Here is a 6000-nt window from a genome sequence, read left to right as displayed (position 1 = left end):
CACCTGGCTCCTAATGACTCATTAAAACATTTACAAACAAAGAGCAATAGAAAAAACAAAACAAATATTCAAACAAAACACAAGATAAATAGACAGGGAAGGTAGAGAGACAGAAAGAAAGAAAGAAAGAAGGGGCCATCAATCATACATTCTATAGGTCTGTGCAAATACCCACATCTTTAAAATCCCAACAGTGTGAGAATTGTCTGGATTTTGGAGGGAACCTAATTCCCCAAGGCAGGTGGTGTTACAGAGAATGTGCATTTCTGGGGTCCCAACAGGTGGCAAGTGGCATTGTTTAATTGATGGAATATGGAGCTTGCCAACCCTACCAGATCAAAACAGCTGGGCAGATACTATAGGAGAAATTCAGAAATGGACCAGAGGTCCCACTGTATCAGGGGTGGGTTCCTGTCAGTTCTAACTTCTTCTATAGAAGACATTCCACAAATCTACCGTGCCATTTAGAATCAGTTCCAGCTCCCTCCCCCCGCCCGTCTGCACATCATCAAGATGAAGAGTGAGAGGAGGAATTCTGGGAGTTGAAGTCCACAAGTCTTAAAGCTGTCAAATTTGAACACCCCTGGGTTTTTTTTTTCTAACGGGTTAGGGGTGTAAGGGTCTTGTAACTTGACAGCTTTAAGACTTGCGTGCTTCAAATGCCAGTTTCTGAGCTAACATTTTGGTTGCTAAGCAAGAGCGTTGTTAAGTGAGTTTCACCACATTTTACAAGTTGGCCATGCCCACCCAGTCACATGGCCAGCAAGCCACTCCCACCCAGTCACATGGCCAGCAAGCCACTCCCACAAAACAGGCCACACCTACAGAAGAGGTTCTAAAATTTTTGAAACCCACCACTGCCAGTTGGGGAGGGGGGGGGGAAACAGAAAAAATCCCCAATGTATTTTTGCAAGAGACAGAGTTGGTCAGCATCTCAAAATGAAATCAACTTCTCCATTCTAAGCTTCTTCTTGCCTCCCTCCTTTCTGGTTACCTGACTCAAAGGGCTCCTATTGTGTTATTAAATTGTTGGAAAGGCAGATGGAGGGAGGGACAGAGGGAGAGAGACAACACATATACTATAGGCAGGGGATTAAGAAGTCTAATAGTTTTCACACTTATATTATATAATCTTCCAAGATTTTGCTTTGTCTCATAAGTTTTAGTTTCATAAATGTGAAATTTTGGCTATACAGTAAGCTGATAGGGGGCTATACTGTGTACAGTATATGGTGACATCATACTGTTTATGGTGATATCATATATGGACCCTTGGTTTATGTCCTATTTGATTATGTTGGAATTGTTGGAAGTCAATATGAACAAAATGTTTGGGAAACTTTGCCGTTTACCACATACAATATTTTTTCCCCCACTGATTAAAATGAATATTAATTCTCGCCGGCTCAAGATTGACTCAGCCTTCCATCCTTCCCAGCTGGGTAAAATGAGGACCCAGATAGTTGGGGGGCAATATGGTGACTCTGTAAACTGCTTAGAGAGGATTCTAAGGCACTATGAAGTGGTGTGTAAATCTAAGTGCTATTGCTATTTCAATTATTTATTTATTCATTTGTCTGTCTGTTTATCAAATTGTATATGGCTGCCCATCTGACAAGAAATAACCCTGGGTGGCATACAGTGAAAAAATATGAAAACAAACATGTCAAATAGTCATATTAAAAAAAACACACTCACACAAATGGTAAAGATTCTGCCATTTCATTAATACTGGTGATAGTTCATCCTTTGTAAGACTCTGTGCTATTTCTTGTTCCATATGTGTTCTTTGCAGAACACATGGAAAATAGCAGGGATGATTTTCTGTCAACATTTTCAGATAATCCCTAATTCAATCTGTGAAAGGAGACCAATAACTAACAAGGAAAATATGTTGAGTTGACACCTGTAATTTGCATCCTTTTACTTATTACATCACCTGAATTGAATGCAAATTTATTTCTGATTGTATGTTGTCTATCTCAGGCCCCTCACCTTTGTTTAGAGTTCAGTTGCTAAAATAATCCATCCATCACTCCACTAGTCAGGTGCAATCTTTACATTGGCTCTCTGCCCTGCATGATATCCTATATCCCAAAATGTCCCTTGCCTTTATGCATGCTTCTAACTAAACTTTAATTATTTTTTAAAACCCAATAATAAAATAAAGATATTTTCTGCTTATTACCACTACCGTATTTTTTGGAGGATAAGACGCACCAAGATTTTGAAGAGGTAAATTAAAAAAAAAAAGCTTTTGCCTGCAAAGTGCTCCTGGGGGCTGGGGGCAAAAATGAGCAAAAAATGGCCCATTTTTCGCAAAAACAGGCCTGTTTTTTGCTTTAAAAGGGGCATGCATAGTCTTTAGGAAGCTTGTAGATTGCTCCTGGGGGGTGGGGGTGCCAAAAACAACCCAAAATGTCCCTTTTTTGCTTGTTTTTGCCCTCCCCAGCCTCCAGGAGCACTTTGCAGGTCTCCCAAAGCCTATGCACGTCCATTTTTGTGAAGAGGGCGGGGTTTCAGACGACTAAGAATGTTGTATTCAGTGTATAAAACGTACCCAGATTTTTACCCTCTTTTTTGGGGGGGGAGGGGGGGAAAGGTGCGTCTTATACTCTGAAAAATACGATATTTATTTCCTTCAATAGGGATGTGATGGCTCAGTGGCTAAGACGCTGAGCTTGTCAATCAGAAAGGTTGGCAGTTCAGCAGTTCGAATCCCTAGTGCTGCATAACGGAGTGAGCTCCCATTACTTGTCCCAGCTTCTGCCAACCTAGCAGTTCGAAAGCATGTAAAAATGCAAGTAGAAAAATAGGGACCACCTTTGGTGGGAAAGTAACAGCATTCTGTGCGCCTTCGGCTTTTAGTCATGCTGGCCACATGACCACAGAGACGTCTTCGGACAGCACTGGCTCTTCAGCTTTGAAATGGAGATGAGCACCGCCCCCTAGATTCGGGAATGACTAGCACATACATGCGAGGGGAATCTTTACCTTTACCTATTTCCTTCAATAGTATAAATATGAACATAAATATATGCATAAAGAGGAAAATAAAAAAAAAATCTTAGTTTTAGATAAGGCACACACATATTATAGACAGGTAATAGAACAGAATTGATCCCTGTTACCTCTAACTTTTGCAAGTAATATTCAATTAATCTAATGAATTGAATCTTAATTTGTTACTGTTAATGACACATTTCAAGATAGATGGAAATCATAGACCAACCACTGAACAGATTTTTTTCCTATTATGAGAAAGAAAATGCTACCTGATGGAAATGACATGCAGAGATTTTATATTTACTGTAAAATACAAAATGATCCTTTGTTTTGGAAACATTACTAATCTTTCAGGCATGTGCAAATTTTCTTGGACCACATAGAACTTGACCCTATATTGATTCATATTGCCTAATGCTAATTAAGCCAAGAAGAGTGCAATTATATCATTTGCTTTTAGGATAGCCACTTATTATCCAGTTTCCAATAGGAAATTTCTTCCCCAAATTTGCTTAAGAAAGGTGGGGAATTTCATTACTTTTTCTGACTGGGGACTGTTAGAAAACAAACAATGAGTAAGAGGGAAGAGATCAAAGACTCTACATTCACATCTGCAATGTAGGTCAAAGACACTACATTACCCTTTAATGAATTTTCCTGTACATACATGCTTATGTTAAGAACTATATGTTGCTCAATGGAATGTCTCCAGGGAATATGGACTACAGGTAGTCCTTAATTTATAACAATTCAATTAGTGACTGTTCAAACAACAGCAATGAAAAAGTGTGGTATGACCATTTGTCACACTTACAACTTTTGTAGCATCCTCGTGGTTATTTGATCAAAATTCGGAAACCTGGCAACTGGTTTACATTTATAACTGTTGCAGTCTCGTGGTCATGTGACCTTCTGACAAGCAAAGTCAATGGGGAAGCCAGATTCACTTAAAAACTGTGTTACTAACTTAACAACTGCAATGATTCATTTAATAACTGTTACTAAACAACTGCAATGATTCGCTTAACAACTGTGACAAGAAAGGCCATAAAATGGGGCAAAACTCACTTAAACAACTGTCTCACCTAGCAAGAGAAATTTTGGGCTCAACTGTGATCGTAAGTTAAGGACCACCTGTATCAAATAACACATCAGATTCCATTGACAGGCAAGCTATTTGCTTACCTAGTGATTGCAAATTATTTATACTAATGTACCATCATTCAATTGTTGGAAGAAATGTCCATCTGGATTCAGTTCTAAGTGGGGAAAAAGACAATGGAAACATGGAGGCTGCTTGGAAAGATGGTTTAATGGTGGACAGGATCACATGGCTTAAGCACCTGAACAGAAAAGGGGGATCACATGTTTCAAGATGTTGGGTGAAGAAGAAAAAGGGCCGAGAGGCTGAAAGTCCCTGGTTTTATGCCCTCTCTGGGCTTTTGAATTTGAGCTTGTATTCTGATTGGTTGTCAGACTCCCATGGGGCCATACAGGGGTAACTTTGTAGGCTGTCTGTATCCCAGGCTTGGTTGAGCCTTGCTAGGTGATGGTGTAATGAAGGGGCTTTGGGCAATTCCTCCTATGGCTCTGTCTGAAGGAGGTAGATCTTTGTTATGTAGAATAGACTGGGCCAGGCCTTAATGGCCCATTGACAAAGGGGGGGGGCGAGTTTCTGCCTCCCTTTTAAGGGAAACATTCTGCCCTTTTTAATATTTCCTAAAATATTTCATTTTTCTAGGAGAGGGGTGGGTGCTAACTTCCTACACTACATTATACTACAGAACATGTTATTGTTCTTATTCCGTGCAAAAAATTTTAGCAGCTTGGAAAGATGGACCACACCCACACCCCACGCTTTGCCAATTACATTACAAATTAGTTAAATAAAATAATTGATTAAAATTATTAATTCATTTAAGTAGATCTTTTCCTGCTAATGAAATCGCCTAGCTCTAATTCAACTATCCTTTCCTTTTATAAATGGAGTCCCAGGGGGCTTTTAGAGAAAAACACGATTTTCATAACTGATTAAAATAATAACAAGTCTCATTCATTCAAAGTCAAAGTTGAGTTGCTTTTTCACTGGAGTTTTTCATTGGAGTTTGGGTTTTCCAGAACCCTGACATTCAAATCTTGATTTCATGGGCAAGTCCACGTAGTTTGCTTGACAAGAATAGGAATATAGTTTTGGGTGGCATTCTTCATCAAAGTCTACTATCAAGCCAATCTTATCCACAGTCTTGTATTTTTTTCCTGTACCTAGCTGAAGCTGGATTGATGCTGCCACCTGCTGACTGAATGGTTAAAATGGTTCTTATTTATTAGCATCATTTTTTTACTTCTGAACAAGAAAAGGTAAGCGAAAGTTTGATAGCTTTCATATAAATGCAGGTAGTCCTCAACTTACAACGGCAAAGTTACAATGGCACTGAAAAATGTGACTTACGACTATTTTTCACAGTTATGACCTTTGCAACATTCCCATGATCATGTGATCAAAATTCAGATGATTGGCAACTGGCTCATATTTATGACCACTTCTGTGTCCCAAGGTCATGTGATGTGTGACCTTCTGACAAGCAAAGTCAATAGAGAAGCCAGATTCACTTAACAACTGGGTTACTAACATATCAACTGCAGTGACTCACTCAACAACTGTGGCAAAAAACCTCAACTCAAACTCAAAAATAAATGGGGCAAAACTCTACAACAGAAATATTGGGCTCAATTGTGATTGTAAGTCGAGGACACCTATAATTACTTAAATAGTTTATTTTATGAGTGAAAACCTGTGCTTACACAGCATGCTAAATTCTGGATACTTTTGTTATGTTTTACTGAACAAAACAATTGGTGCAGTTCCTGCAACATATTAAATCATAATTGTTAGTTTACAACAATAGTAATGAAAATGGTAAAACCAGCTGTCTGGAGAAGGGTTTAATGTTGGCAAAGGTCAGTGGTGAGATTCAATTTTTTTTTACTACTGTT

This window comes from Natrix helvetica, assembly GCF_964273705.1.
Source record: "Natrix helvetica genome assembly, chromosome: 2".
In the NCBI taxonomy this organism is placed as follows: Eukaryota; Metazoa; Chordata; class Lepidosauria; order Squamata; family Natricidae; genus Natrix; species Natrix helvetica.
This window is presented reverse-complemented; position numbering follows the sequence as displayed.